A 14,857-nucleotide genomic window follows, 5' to 3' on the forward strand; every position below is an offset into this window, starting at 1 on the left:
AACACCTTGAAGTGACTTAAGAGATACAACACTTTCTGTTTTGCAAGGAAAGTCGTTTTAATCTCCTTTTTGGTCAATTGCATCAATAGGTGTATGCAAATACTGAAGCTTGTGAATTCTGGATACTATATTTGTACCACATTGGGTTACCACTTTCTTTTTCTGTTTAGAGATTGTTCTGCACATGTTCCTACATTGGAGCCCAACAAAACCTTAGAACTGTTAAAAAAGATTATAAAGTGGTTAGCCAATGGCTCTCTATTTAGTATTGTATTGTGTTTACAACTACTTTGCCTGTGTTCATTTTCCCCCTTAATATTACCAATCTCACTTAATCACAGAAGCATATTGTGTGACATAGGGATAGAGCTTAGCATTGTGTGTTGTATTGTGATGTGTACTTTCATTTGATACTATCCTGTTTATACCGTAAGTATATTCAATATATGGGTTTTTATTAAAATTGTTGTGTACGTATGATGGAGCAAGGTTGCACACGTAAGGCGACTTGCTTGTATTCAGCCCTCTCGAAAAAAGTTATTAATGTACTAATTAACATGTTTCGTTATATTAATAGTGCATTACATGACATTACTAGTATCTAGGGGAAGCTTGACAATGTGCTTTTACTAACCATAATCCGCTTGCATTAAAATGACTGCTGCTACGCAGGATTTTCTACTGCGCATGCGTTTGTCACACTCACGTGACATGACGTATTACTTCGCTTGGTGGGAAACTTTTGCTTCTGCGCACTAGAACTAAGATGGCTGTTCTGTGTCCTAACGTGCTGCAAGAAGCTTGCATCGCTGCTTTGCTAAGCTGTTCATTCTGCCTAACCTTTAATACAATAGTTAAAATAAAATAATGGGAATAGAAAAGAGATAAGTTGTATACAGTGCATTCATTTATTCTGTGTCTCTAAAACTGTTTCTCTTCTATTTTTGCATGTATCGCATTTGGGCCTGAAATGTACTTCTGGACTCCATCTTTGGAGGAACTGCGCTTGCACAAATAAACTCAAGCTACTGAAGCCATGGCATTGAACCAATGCCAGCATCAGAAATGAATTATGAAACTATGAGAATATGACCTCCTCACCCTGCCAGAGGAAGCTGAATTGTATAATTTGTTAAAACATTGTATGTTATTGATACATTCACTGCCGGGTGGAATAAAAGTACATGGGAAGATAAAGTTATGGGAGGGAACAAAATTTAAATACCGAATGACAGTTACCTCATATTAATATGGTGTGATGACCTCTCCTCATCTTTTGACCAATAAAATTGTGGGATTTACACATTTGCAACATTGGAGGGTGGTACACTGACCTGGACAATAGTATAACTTGGGTAGGCTTAGCTAGTTAGATTGTCTGACTTGTCCGAATAGCTGACCTGTCACTGACCCAACGCACTCAATAGATGATCGAGAACAGAGGTGCTGGCGGAGCACTCTGTCAGAAGATTCCATAACCCAATCTGGGTTCGGGAGAGTAGTTCGATAACCCAATTGGGGTTCGACTGTTCGCTGCAGAGAGGGTTTACAATGCTGGCGTTCTGAACTTTAGCTATAGTGCCGATTTTAGGCTGTGGTGGTCCAGTCCTGATCCAATTTGGTCCGTAACCTCTCCTGATTCTGGTCTGCACCTGTTCTTTTATGCTGCACTTTGGGATTCTTATCCTTTATCCCAGCCTGTGGCCAGGGTTGGTCTTCACACCATTATAGGTAACTATAAAGTGTGGGCTTGTCATTGTACTGTTTCTCTTTTTCTACCCACCCTGTGTTTAATGATTAACAATATTTTTCAAAATTATTGCACATTTCGTTTTAAATCTTCATCATTCTAATAGAACAAGAAATTGTTGATTTAAATATGGTTTGAAACATTTAAGAATTTTACTTTAGATAAAAGAACTTAAACCTTTCCCGAGTTTGTGCTTATTTATGATACACCAATGTTATTCAACTACCTATTTCCTTACTAACTCCCTTGATCCTCTAGGACTTTAGGTATCGGTGACTTGGATTGGTAAGTCAAAATGGTATAGGACTTGAACGGTTAAATTAAAATTGATTGAGTGTAGGTTCAATTTGTATACAGTTTTATGGGCCCAGGTGAGTATACCGAGCACGTGAGCCTCCGCTCTATCACAAACAAGTAGCTTAGACTTTATCACTGAATGGGTTATTGTGTTGTACTGTACTTGGTATCGCCTCACACACCCTCTCTTAAATTAAGCATTAGACTTTCTGTTACAGGTAATTACCATGAATAACAACAGTCGCTGTAATTATGGGGAATCTAGCCTGGCACAATCTTTAAAGTTCCCATCACTAGTGAAGATCTAAGGATATTTTCTTCCCACACTGTACTACACTCTCTCAGAAAAGGATACCTGCCAGGAACACAAGTTCTCTAGTGCTGGCTTCTTTTAGGATCACATGCTAAGAATAATCTCATTACTGCAGGTGATAGCCATAAATTTCAGATATTATTCTAATCATATGAATCAATGAAAGATTGAACGCCTTAATAAATACAGATCCATTTTTTTTCTAGTTTATCCCTGCCTATACGAATTTAGACTGTAATATGATGGAATCAACTTTCGAGGTTTCACTTTCCTTTGACCCTCTGTACTTTGCAAAGAAAATGATAACACAACATATTATTCAAACTGTGAAGTTTGAGCAAATTATCTGCTTTTCTATTTTTATTGGAGAAGAAACACATTTTTTAATTACGTGTCACTTTCACTTTTTGTACCTCTCAACTTCTTTCTGTTTTGAACGAAATGTGTTTTTGTACCCCCTAGAGCCATTTATTTAACGTTAAAAACTAGAACTACGTGCAACAAGAGACTTTCTAACTTCATTCCTAACATTCTGCACAGTCATTCTAGAAGGAGTCTGTGTGTCGGCACACTATGTTTTTAACAGTACATGCTTGTAGCTTATGCAAAAATGTTCTGGGCACAAAAGTGTTCCAACATATTTGTGCGTTAAGATGGTAATTACTGCAAGAGCTCACTAGGTGCATCAAGTTCAAGCTTTTTTATCTCGTCAGAATCTGGGCAATGTTTGAAAGAGATCAGTAAGAAAAAAAATAAGGAAAAGCGGGAAAGATGTAGGAAGAGAAAAGTCGCAAAAAAGTGGTCCCAAATTGCACATCAACATTTTTTATTGATCTCTGATTTTGTGATGCGATCAGTGCTTTAAATGAACCGGTACTTTTTTTATTTTAAGAGAAGAGGGTACCTGCACTTATCGAGGGAAATGTTATACTTTTAATTAGAGAGTACCAGCACTGCTCTAAAACAAGCGGGTACTCTGGTACAGATTACCTGCACTTCTATTTTCTCATTTTAGGCATTGGATGCAACAACCTAGGTACTAAGAGGTCATATTACAAGATCTTCAGCCACAAAGGGTCGCAGAACGACCTGCCTTATGAATATTAATCAGACAGCTTGCTATTTGCGACCCCCTGTGGTTGGCTTCAAACACAGGGATGGTGGCCTGCAAGGAACAGCAAGCCACCATTCCGGTGCTTACATTCCATAACAGGAAACCTGTGTTTTAAAGCAGCTCCTGCTCAGTAGCTGCTCAATGATTTGTACCTGTACATTCCATACCGAATTACAATTAGGAAGGAACAGCACGGATGGAACAAGCATATAAAATGGGGTGATGAAGTTGTAGAGCAGGTGCAGATGACACATAAATAGGACGACATTATTAGGGACATCATCTATGCTAACCATGGACGGAGTACGCAGAGTGGTGCTCCGCGTAGTTCCACAGAGTAAAAAAAAAAACTCTATGGAACTCCGCTCTGCCACAGACCCACAAAACAATAATAATTAAAAAAAATATACCTTCTCTTCTGCCATCTGCGGGCCACCCTCCTCGTCGCCGCGGTGTCTCCTTCTTGCCGTTGTCCTCCTCCTCTCGTACCTCTACGTATTACGTGTTGCGTGAACTGCGCCGTTCACACAAGACCCTTGCGACACTTTTACGCCGCCGTTGCGTCACTTTTGTGATGCAGCGGCGGCGTAAACAATGCGCCACGTTGTGACTTATTTACAACGTGGCGCATCTAGGCAGATGCTTCACGCTGTAAAGCCCCGCGCCACATGAAACCTGCGTCAGGTTTCATGTGGGCGTTCTGTCGCAGGGTGGGCGTTCCCTCGCAGGAAAGCCCCGTAAAACTGACGCAGTGAAATCTACAAGATTTCACTGAGTCAGTTTACGACGCTGCTGCGTCAAATCCTTACGCCTGCTTGAAGCAGGCGTAAGGAGTGACGCACCACGTTGAGTATGGGTGGCCCCTGTGCATTGCAGGAGTTGGGACGCGCTTGCGATGAGACTCCAGCAATGCGTCGCCCATACGCCACAAGATGCGTTACGCATCTTCCCTTCCTTGCACCATGGTGTGCCACATTGTAAATGCGGTACAAAAGGGGTGGTAATGCACGGAGCATCTGAACCAATCAAACACTCACACCCAGTCAAAAGATCTGGGTTTAATCCATCACCGTTAGCCCACTCTGCCACCCCAGTTCAGACATGGCTATATGCAAATCAGTCTGACCCTATGCCTCATGGGAACAGTCCAGCCCGAACTGCCAAGCCATGCCTTCCCTGGACCGGAAACAAGCTTCCGAGGACAAGTTTCTGGCATTCCAGCCGTCTTCAGCCATTATAAATGCGGCGCATCGGTGATGGCGGAAGGAGGGGTTTGCATGACGCATCTGTTCTGGCGCATCCCTGCTGATTTGCAGAGATGCGCCAGAACTTGTAAATATGCCCCATAATATGTAGGGGGACACGAGGAGGAGGACGACAGCAAGAAGGAGACAGTGCGGCAAGGAGGAGGGCGGGCCGCAGAAGGCAGAAGAAAAGGTAGTTTTTAAAAAAAATATTTTGCTCGGGCTGAGGGATGTACTCCGCTCTGCCATGGAGTCGGAGTTTTGCCACAACTTTTCGTTCCCAGCGAAGCGTGGAGTTGGTAAAACTCTGCAAATTCCGCTGGTGGGGCGGAGTACTCGGCCCAGGCTTAATCTAAACACTAGTGCACTTCATTCCAAGCGTTGATACTAATCGCCATACCTGGCTCTTGTGGCCCCACTAGTGGGTCCTGAGTCTATGTGCATCATTGGTTAAGAGCCCACGGCTACCAGTCTATGAAAATGCCCAACGTGGGCTCAAATTGTGCAGCTTGGGTTCCGAGGAGGAGCTGATCTTGCATCTCCTGTCGTGGGGGGCAAAGAGCCTTCACTATTCCCAGTGTCTGTCAACATTTGGGGCTAGATCATGGTAGTGAAGGGAAGAATAATAGTGGCATTGCCTTAGGTCTACGTCAGAGGGAGGGAGGAGAGAGTGGGAAAGGAGAACATATTGGCCACAATCAATTTGTGTTGTACCTTGTGTTTGTGTAGTGCCTTGGCGGCTGCTGCCTTTAGTACGATGGTCTCAGGGGATGGGAGAAAATTCTGTCACTCATAGGGGAATATTGTCTGACTTAGCTGCCAGTTTTTCTAAGAATGCATCCCAAGCATCCCTTTTCGGTGCATCCCTCTGGTGTGTTGTCAGCGAGTGCGAGGCCATTACCTTCATTGGTTGCCCATTGAAACAGGTTCTGTACCGTAGCCAGAGCCTCGTGAGGTGGGAGGTCCGAGGATTTCCAGGCCTTGGCTATAGGTCATTTCGCAATAACATACCCTAGGACAATACATTTTTTGGCATGCTTATTCATGAGTGTGCGTACTGAGATTCAGGGGATCGCCAGGTAATGTCCGTCCAAGTGTCACCGACACCACTTCCCAGAACTGTTGGATAATTGAGGAGGCCCGCACCATGTGATGCAAATCCTCTTCCAGGCATGAGCATCGGTGGCCTTTGGGGCAACGGTCACGAACATGCGGTGGATACGTACAGGGGGAAGGTAAGTCTGATGTCAATAATTAAGTTGTGTGTTCTTCAGTCAGGGGTTCCTAAACAATTTACGTACATGTTTGAGTGCATTGGACCACTGTCTGTCTGCCAGTTCCTGACCAGTTAAGTTTACTTATTTATCCCTGAGATTGGGAAGTTCGTAATGCAAGTGTCTAACACTGATCTATACAGCACTGTGATCACCCCTGTGTCACTAACGTCAGTAAGTAGAGTCTGCAAGAGTGGGAAGGGCTTGGGTTCCATTTGCTTCAGTCCCATCAGTATTTCTGTTGTGGTTGATAGAGCGTTGTAGGACAGGAACTGGCACTCTTTCATGCCATATTGATCTGTGAGTTCCTCAAAGGTTAGCTGGGTTCTATGTACATATAGGTCACCCAATGTGGTGAGCCCGGCTTCCCTCCATGATCTGGTATTATGGCACTCAGCAACTCTGCAGAGGGCTGGCATTGCCCACAATGGTATGCTTGGTGAGTATGGCGACAGCTAGCGCTTGAGCTGGACATACATGTTCCAGCAGCACTTGATGGCCTTAACCAAATGACCGGGGCGCAGAGCAACCCACTGGGGATCTATAAGTCAGCCTACTATAGTACAACCTCCTAAACCCCTCCGTATGATCGCCTGCTCAGAGATGTAGATGTCTGAGAGCTAGCGCATCAACCACTTGAGAAGAGCTGTAGCGTAATATAGCTCGTAATTTGGTGCAACCAGACCTCCGTGTTCTAGAGGGGTGTATAATTTACTAAGCTCAACACTCTTTGTGGCGAACTTCCAAATCATATCAATGAGAACAGGATCCAAGTCCCTGAAGAAGCGCTTGGGCACAAACTGGGAGAGCTGAGAAATGATACAGTACTCTGGTCAATGCTAAAAGTTTAGCTATTGCCAACCTACCCATTGATGAAAGTGATAAGAAGCTCCAGAACGCCAATGAGCTACATATGCCAGCCCCCACAGCCCCCAGATTTCATTGTATAAGGTCAGAGTGGTAGATATTTACACTCAAGTATCATAAGTTGTAGAGTGCCATTCCACAGTTAGTAGATGCAATACCTCTCAATTTGGCTATGAGAACCTTTGCATGGAGAACACGCAGGTGTTTGCCCAGTTCAGTCATAGACCCAAGGCCTTTCTAGTGCCTCCATCACCCGAGGGCGGGTTCTGCTCACATCTCTGAGGTATACCAATGCGTCATTGGTATACAGTGAGATAGCTTCCAAGTTTTGCCACTCATGATACACCATTGTGGGTTCTGTAGGCGGGGGGCCAGCGAATAGTACCATATCCAGAAAGAAAATGATTGGCAACAGTGGGCATCACTGTTTGGTCCCCCTGTTTGGTAGCCCTGTGCACTTCAAAAGCAGCAGAGATCTCTCTGCCCATGCAGACCCGGGTCAATATAGTGGTGTCGAGCAGGGCAGTCTAGCGCGATATTTCCAGGCCAAGCTCCATTCTATTCAGCACTTACATCAAATAGGGCCAGCCTAGGGTGTCAAAAGCTTTCTAAATGTTGAGATATTGGGCTATATATGGTGGCGTTGCCTACGTGTTTCCTTCCATAAGTCAGAAGAGGCATCTTAAGTTTAACAATGTTTTCCTCCCTGGGATGAAACCAATCTGGTTGTGGTGGACGAGTGTGGGAAGGCACGGTAGCAGCCTGTTTGCAATGACCTTCCCAAGGATCCTCTACTCTGTATTCAGGAGCGACAGTGGTCTGTATGAGCGCATCTCTAACTGGTGTCTTCCTGCCTTAGGCAGTACTACGAATATTGCCTCCTGCATGGACAGTGGCATGGTGCTCTAGTCTCTGCCCTGTTGGTACATCCGGAGATGTTTCAGAGAAAGAGTCACTTTATATGTTGAGTAAAACTCCACTGGGAGTCCGTCTATCTCATGAGCTTTTTTTCGTGCTATCTGGTCAATTGCAAGGCAAATTTTCTATGTAAACAGCGCTTCATCTAAAGTATAGGATCAAGTCATGAGATAGTTAGTCTATCCAAGTACTCCTGCACTGGGGCCTCCCCTTTCCCATCTCACCCTGATAGAGTGGGGGGTAGTAGTGAAGGAAGACTTGATTAATGTCAGCCCTGTGTTGAGCACCTCCCCCACAGGGGGCCTTATGGCGTTCATGTGGGACTTGTGGGCCTAGGAAGCCACGCCAATACACGATCCGCCCTGTCTGCTTTCACATGTTGCTAAGCCACATACTCTGCATACTCTACCTTCCTGAGCCTGGTCACCACAGCCCAGAGGGAGGCAACCTCCCCTTCGATCTACATTTTATTTCCCATCTGTACCTGTGCTGCTCGTATGGCATGATTAGAGTTGATTGCCTGCATCTGCAGTGGGAGCTTTATACCGTACAATGTTTTCATGCACAGACATGGAGAGGTATTCCACTCTATCCATGGACTTGAGGGGATTATGGTCAGAAAGTGTTCAGCCTTGGTACTTAGTGGCTAGAATATGAGAAGCCACATGGAAATTGCATAAAAGTAGGTCTATTCCAGTACGGTCTTGGTGGACTGGGTAAAAAACGTTTACTCTCTTGTGTCGGGGTTCATGAACCGCTAAAAGTCACACATTTGTCTACGTGTAGGCCATTTCCTGAAGATATGTGCTGTTCTGGTTGCCAATGTTCCCTGTAGGGTGGAGAGGACTTGTGCAAGGAGATGTCATGTACGCTATTGAAATTTCCACCCCATATAATTGGCACTGCCAGGTACTGTATCAGTGAGTGAGGTAAGGTTGCTAGAAACTGCGGCTGGTTACTATTAGGTGTGCAAAGTGCCAGCAGGGCGATCAGTGCACCATCAAGCCTCCCCTCCACCACCACATATCTGCCCTCTGGATTTACCACTAGGCAAATTGTTGCCAGCGGGACGGCGGAGCCACCCAAATGAGGACACTCTTGGCATATGCTGGATAGGAGGTACCAATGATCTGGCCCTCTATCTCCACTTCAATGTAAAAAGTTCTGTGTTGGTCAAGTGTAGTAGGCGATTTGTGTCTGCCTAAGTTGGAGGTAGCATTATATCAGATGGTGTTACCTAGGGGAAGCCATTCCCCACACATTCCAGGAGATGATGTATGTAGGTAAGTGTGCAAGTGAGTGTGCGGTCATGATGCGTCCTCATTCCCACCCACACCTCTCCTGTGGAACGAACCTCTAGGGCACCCATGTTGGTCCAACCCCTGTGTGGTATCAGTGGCATGATGCTGCAGTTCCTCAAAAAGTAAACTCATAACCATTAAACAAAAGGTTCTTTCTATCTGGAATCGGGGGTTCTCTTTGATAGAAAGTGGCAAAATAACTGAATATTTAGTTCAGGCCCTTATGCGATTGTAATATGTGCGCTTCCCCATTACAGTGACGAGGGCCTCAACTCTCGGACACTGCCCTCTGGGGAAGAATGTCTTTGAAAGTCATGATACCGTACTAGGGGGCATATCACTTGATCCGTCATCATCAAAGTGAGATCAGGACCTGTTTGTAGTTTTGCCGCAATTTCTCCAGGGCACGGGTCATCCCGTTCGGGCAGTCTGCTTTGGGGCTGGAAGAAGATAGGAAAATCTGTATTGAGACTCCAGCTCTGCTACAGCAATGGGGCATTCTTGCACTGCCTGTTTGCTCGGGGCTTGCTTCTGGGTGGCTTGAGCTTTCGTCACTTCAAGCACAGTTGTCTCCAGCCCCAATCCGGGGCATTTCCCGAGATGTTGGGATACTCCTTTTGACTCCCGCCATTTCCAGGCATCACTGATGTCATGAAGAAGGACATGGTGTTGTCGTCCACATCCCGTAATTTATCTATGAACAAGAAAGAGTAGTTCAGTCCTAGCTTTAGCAGTTTCTGTTTAACAGGCTTTAAAGATGACCTGAGTCATTGCACTTCCACATTGTAAATCTGGATAAATGTTCACCGACCCATTTTCAATCAGCCAGTGGACCTTGGTTCTTATAACTTGTAAAATGTAGTCATGATCCCAGTAGTTGAAGAGTCAAGCCATCACTGACCTAGGTGGAAAACTGGAGGAAGTAGCCCTACCCAAATCCCTGTGGGCTCTCTCCACTGAGAAGAATTTGGATCTTTTGGTACCCAGTACCATTTGGAGGAGCCAGTTCTCTAAGGAGAGTTCTGTGTTCAGGGAGTCCCACCAATCAGATTTTGTTTCTGTGCTACCGGCCTTCCACATCTTCTGCTCTGTAGCGCATTGTTCCCCTGTGCCTACGTGGCAGGTAGGGAGGAGCCCCATGCCTCTTCCATAGCACGCATCAGGTCTCCCTTACCATGTGTGTGGGTGCAACTTATTCCCGGGCCCCTATCCTCTTTTTGTGGCGGTGGGTCAGCAGTGCAAGGCCCACTATCCTGGTGGGTTTGGTCTGGGGATCCCAGGGTGATATGGGGGGAGGGGTTAATGTCTGTATCAAGGGCTGAGCCAATCCGTTATCAGTGGGCACGGGGCACCACACCCCAAGCAGGGAAGACCCATCATTGCCTCTGGCTCCCCACACAAGTCTCTCAGCAGAGGGACATGTAGCAGGCTTCTTTTGGGTTGGGTCCTGGCCTTCCATTCTGTGAGGGGCAATGGAAGGCAAGCCACAGCAGGAGACTACACTGCCACGGGAGGGAGGCAGTGTCTCCACGGTTGCACAGGCACCTCCGAATCCCACCACCCAGGTACTGTCTTTATGTCTTTCTCACTCATATTGCGATGCGCGAGGGGGGAGATGCTGTGTGGCGTCAGATGTCTGCTGAGGTGTGGCAGAGGTAGTGAGCTGATCAAGCACTTCAAGGGCAGGCTTGTCAGTTAGAGGCTGGTGGAGTGGCCATGGCTTCAGCACTGTGCAGGCCTTTGTCCTCGATCAGCCGGTACTTCACTGTGAATGTCCTCAGCAGGTACCATATCAGGCACAGCTAATCCTGTAGAGTTTGTGCCAGCCGCCAACCCCCCATAAGAGGTGTCATGATGGTGCCCGGAAGGCTTGTGACAAGGAGCTCATTCACTCCACGTCCGGCCCAGCCGCCATCTTGGCCATGTCCGACCCTTTAACGCCCCTTCTTAATTACGATTCAACATGAGTTTCTAAACCCATTTTGCGAGTCAGACATGCATTTCTGACTCACAAAATGGATTAGTGCAGTGTAAAACAAACATTTTATATTTGTAACTCCAGTGATTTTGCGAATTGGAGGTTTGCGAATGCTAAATGGTGTCATACATCTGTGCCAGTGAACCTGTATCTCTTTTTCTTCCACAGAAGTAAAGAGAATCATTTAGGAATCCTACCACCCTGGCTTTGCAATGGACTCCTTTTGAAACGTGCACTGACAACTTTCTCATCATGAAATTTAAAAAAAAGAAAAATAATTTTTATCCAAATTTCTCATACGTTTTCTCCACCTACTAAGAAGCATCTTGGTGTGATAAACTTTGACTATCTAAATCACTGTAATACATTATTTCATTCAGCCAAATGAAGTCAACAGAGAAATGACTGGAACAACTCTGTCAAAATTTCTCCATTAATGTGAGTGCACCCACAAACCACCACCAAACACTTCTTCTGTTCAGTGTTGAAATGTTAACTAGGCCTCTCCAGACCCTCTCTAAACTGGATATATTCCACAATATGCATTTATATAGAGTAATTGTCTTTCTAGATTAAGTGACCATGGAGTCTTTATTGTCCTCAAGCCTGCACAGGTGCTTTCGTCAAATCCTGATGACCCATTTATGTGTTTAGGCTTGGTAATTGTTAGAAATGGCGATTTCTGGTTGGCTAAGGCTTGCGCCAAAGCCAGGCAGAAACCACCATTCTATGTCAGGGCAAGGAAGTCACCCGCCAAAGATAACCCCTGTTCACCCCCTTGGTAGCGTGGCACGAGCAGTCAGGCTTATCTCGGAGGCAATGTGTAAAGCATTTGTGCACGCACCCACCAGCAACAACATCCAAGGCCCTCCACAAAAGGAACTCCACACAAGGTTATATCAAAAATAGCCTTTGTATTATACCAAACACATTAGATAATAAACACCCCATTTACACTGTGCCAACTGGCACGGGCAGAATTTACAGGGGATTATATACACAGGACAGGGCCACAGGGACCACTGTCAGGAATAAGCACTTGGTAGAACTAGCACTTAGTAGAAATAAAACTTTGTAGGAATAGCACTTAGAAAATAGAATAATTGTAGCACCAAATAGCAAATGTAGCACAGAACCTACAACCACTGGTAAAAGGTAAGTACATCCTACGCAATCCTAACCACCGTAGGCATACATCACACAGGGAACCATGAACTCACTAGCATAACTATACTAGGTAAAACAACCTCCTAAGCATAAACCGTGTCTAGAGGTATCAGAACACAGGGTTCACAAAACATACTACACACAGTACATTTCCTAACACCCAAAATGCAATAGCACATGAATCATAACAGCACATAAATCACATTAGGGTCCAGGTGGCGCCACTGCGCCAAAATCTAAACGTAGCATCTGCCCACTACTTGCTGGGCAGCTGAGGACAAGAACAGGGCCTAAACGCTGCAGCTGGCACTAAGTGCTGCGCAGCTGTGGAAGACCAAAGTAGGGGTGAAGGAGTGCATCTCACTCCTAGATGCAAAGTACATGTCCCTAGAAAGAAAAACCTAAACATAGCAGCTGCCCAATACTTGTTGGGTAGCTGGAAATGACAAACTGCGGCATGAACTCTCTCTGGCCCTTAGGACAGAGACTCCGCCAAAGGTTGGAACACTTTGGCTCTAGAACAAGAATGCGCAAAACGGTGGAGCCCTCTAGGCTCTGGGATCAGCTAGGCCCATTGGAGCACTCTGGCTCCTAAACTCATCATGCCCCCACAATGTGGCTTTACATAAAGGTACCCCTGGAGGAGCCACAGGGCTCTGAGAACAACTACCACGTTGGAGGGGCCCGTTGCCATCAGGGCCGCTCTGATAAATGGCACTACCATCGTGCCTGTACCGTCAGGGGAGGGGGCGCGGGCCCCTCCAGGCCCTCTAAGAAATGTGGCCCCATCGCGGGGGCTGACCCCTGAAAGACGGGACGGCTCAAGGAATGCAGGGAGGCCCTGGGCCTCAAAGTACATTACCACATGAAGCCCCACTCGCCTGCTCGGGGGCAGGACACCTCGCGCCAGGCTCTCTCGTGTGGCTCCTGGCGGGTCTTCATTAGCTCGACCTCGGGGGCGGCATCGGTGCTTCACCCGGGCCCCCTCCTGGGACCCGTGGCTCCTCTGGACACAACGGGGCTCCCTCAGCTCATGGGACCCCGCAACACTTCTCCCTTCACTTCTCTGGTGCCGGTGGTGGGCGCCAGACTTTCCTCGCAAAAACGGAAGTTCCGCCCACCGTCAGGCAAAAAATCGCCTGTTTTGCCGGCATCCCCAATCCCGGTGCCGCGGCGGTGATTTAAACAGCGGAACATGAGGGGTGGGCACCCTTGATATAAAAACAAAACGTATAAGCGGGGTGGGCACCTGCTAAAACTCCTGAAAACGGGTTGGGCACCTGTGGTAAAAAATAATGATAATCGGGCATAATGCAGGGTGGCACCTGCCAGGTAATAGCCCAAAATAAGCTGCATGAAAGCGTCGTCGCCGCTCACGGGCCGGTGGCGGGGATTAGGGCACGAGCCACCAAAGTCTCTTCACGGCCACGAGCTGGGAGGCAGACAGACAGTCAATTAACCCTTCGCTTGCTGCAGACACCAATGGGGGAATTAAAGGAAAGGCAGCACAGCACTCCCAAGCTGCTGGGCAGGCTGAACAAGCCTTGGCAACATAAAAATCAATAAGCAAGGGTCCCAAAGAAGTCCTCCAGCATCCAGGTCATCCGGGGGTTGGGCAGGGCCCAGGGAGGCAAGCCTTCCCCTGGGCCCCAGCAGCAGCACGCCCCTGGTAGATTTAAGTAGAAACACAAGAACATTTTACATGAGGTCACAGCCTCTTTTTATACACCAAATCCCTTTGTCTCTAGGGTGCAGGGTGGGGGAAAACCAGACGCAGCTGGTTCTGGAGCACTCTGTTGTGCTCAGCCCCTGTCCCCATTCACAGGACAGGCTAAGGTCCTCAGTCGCACCACAGGGGGCAGAGCCAGCATTGTGTAGGGAAAGCCCAGCCCTATTCAGGTCCCAGGTGCACTCCTCCCTGCCATCAATATGCAGATCTCTCCACTCACCAGCGGGGCAGACCCATCCTGACTCCTGGAGCCAGGCACACCAGCCAGCTCCAGCCAATCACAAGCCAGACAGTCATTTCACATTTATTACACAGAAATGTCAACTTCTAGAAGTGGCACTTCCACACTAGACACAGTATATCCGCACACATCATTGCGCAGCATTTACTCTCACAAGTTCGCAGATACCAAACTCAACCTTGCACTCCCCACGCATCAGGAATTACCATGGACACACACATTCCCCATGCATTACTATGGGAGGGCCGGCCAATCTCACACACGCACTCAGAGAGCGCACGCACTTTACACAGCGCCACATTGCTAAAGTGCGCAAATACCAGAAATCATTACACTAATGTCATATTAAAGGCGAAAAGATCAGGGGTGAACCTGCCAGAAGGGCCAAGTCCAACAGTAATCAAATCCTTCCTCAATATATGTCTTTAAGTAAATGATCTCAGGTGGGCGAGCCACAGCTCATAAATCAAGTGTACAACTGTTAGAAATTGGGTTACTGGTTGACTGGGGTGTGAGCCCTGGTCAAGCAACAACCACAGCCCTAGTCTGGGGAAGGCACAATCAAAACACAAATTAACCAGTGCTCAGCCCCCTGGTAGCTTGCCACAGGCAGTCAAGCTTAACTTAGAGGTAATGTGTAAAGTATTTGTACAACACTTCAAAC

The sequence above is a fragment of the Lissotriton vulgaris genome, chromosome 7 (genome assembly GCF_964263255.1).
Source record: "Lissotriton vulgaris chromosome 7, aLisVul1.2, whole genome shotgun sequence".
NCBI lineage: Eukaryota > Metazoa > Chordata > Amphibia > Caudata > Salamandridae > Lissotriton > Lissotriton vulgaris.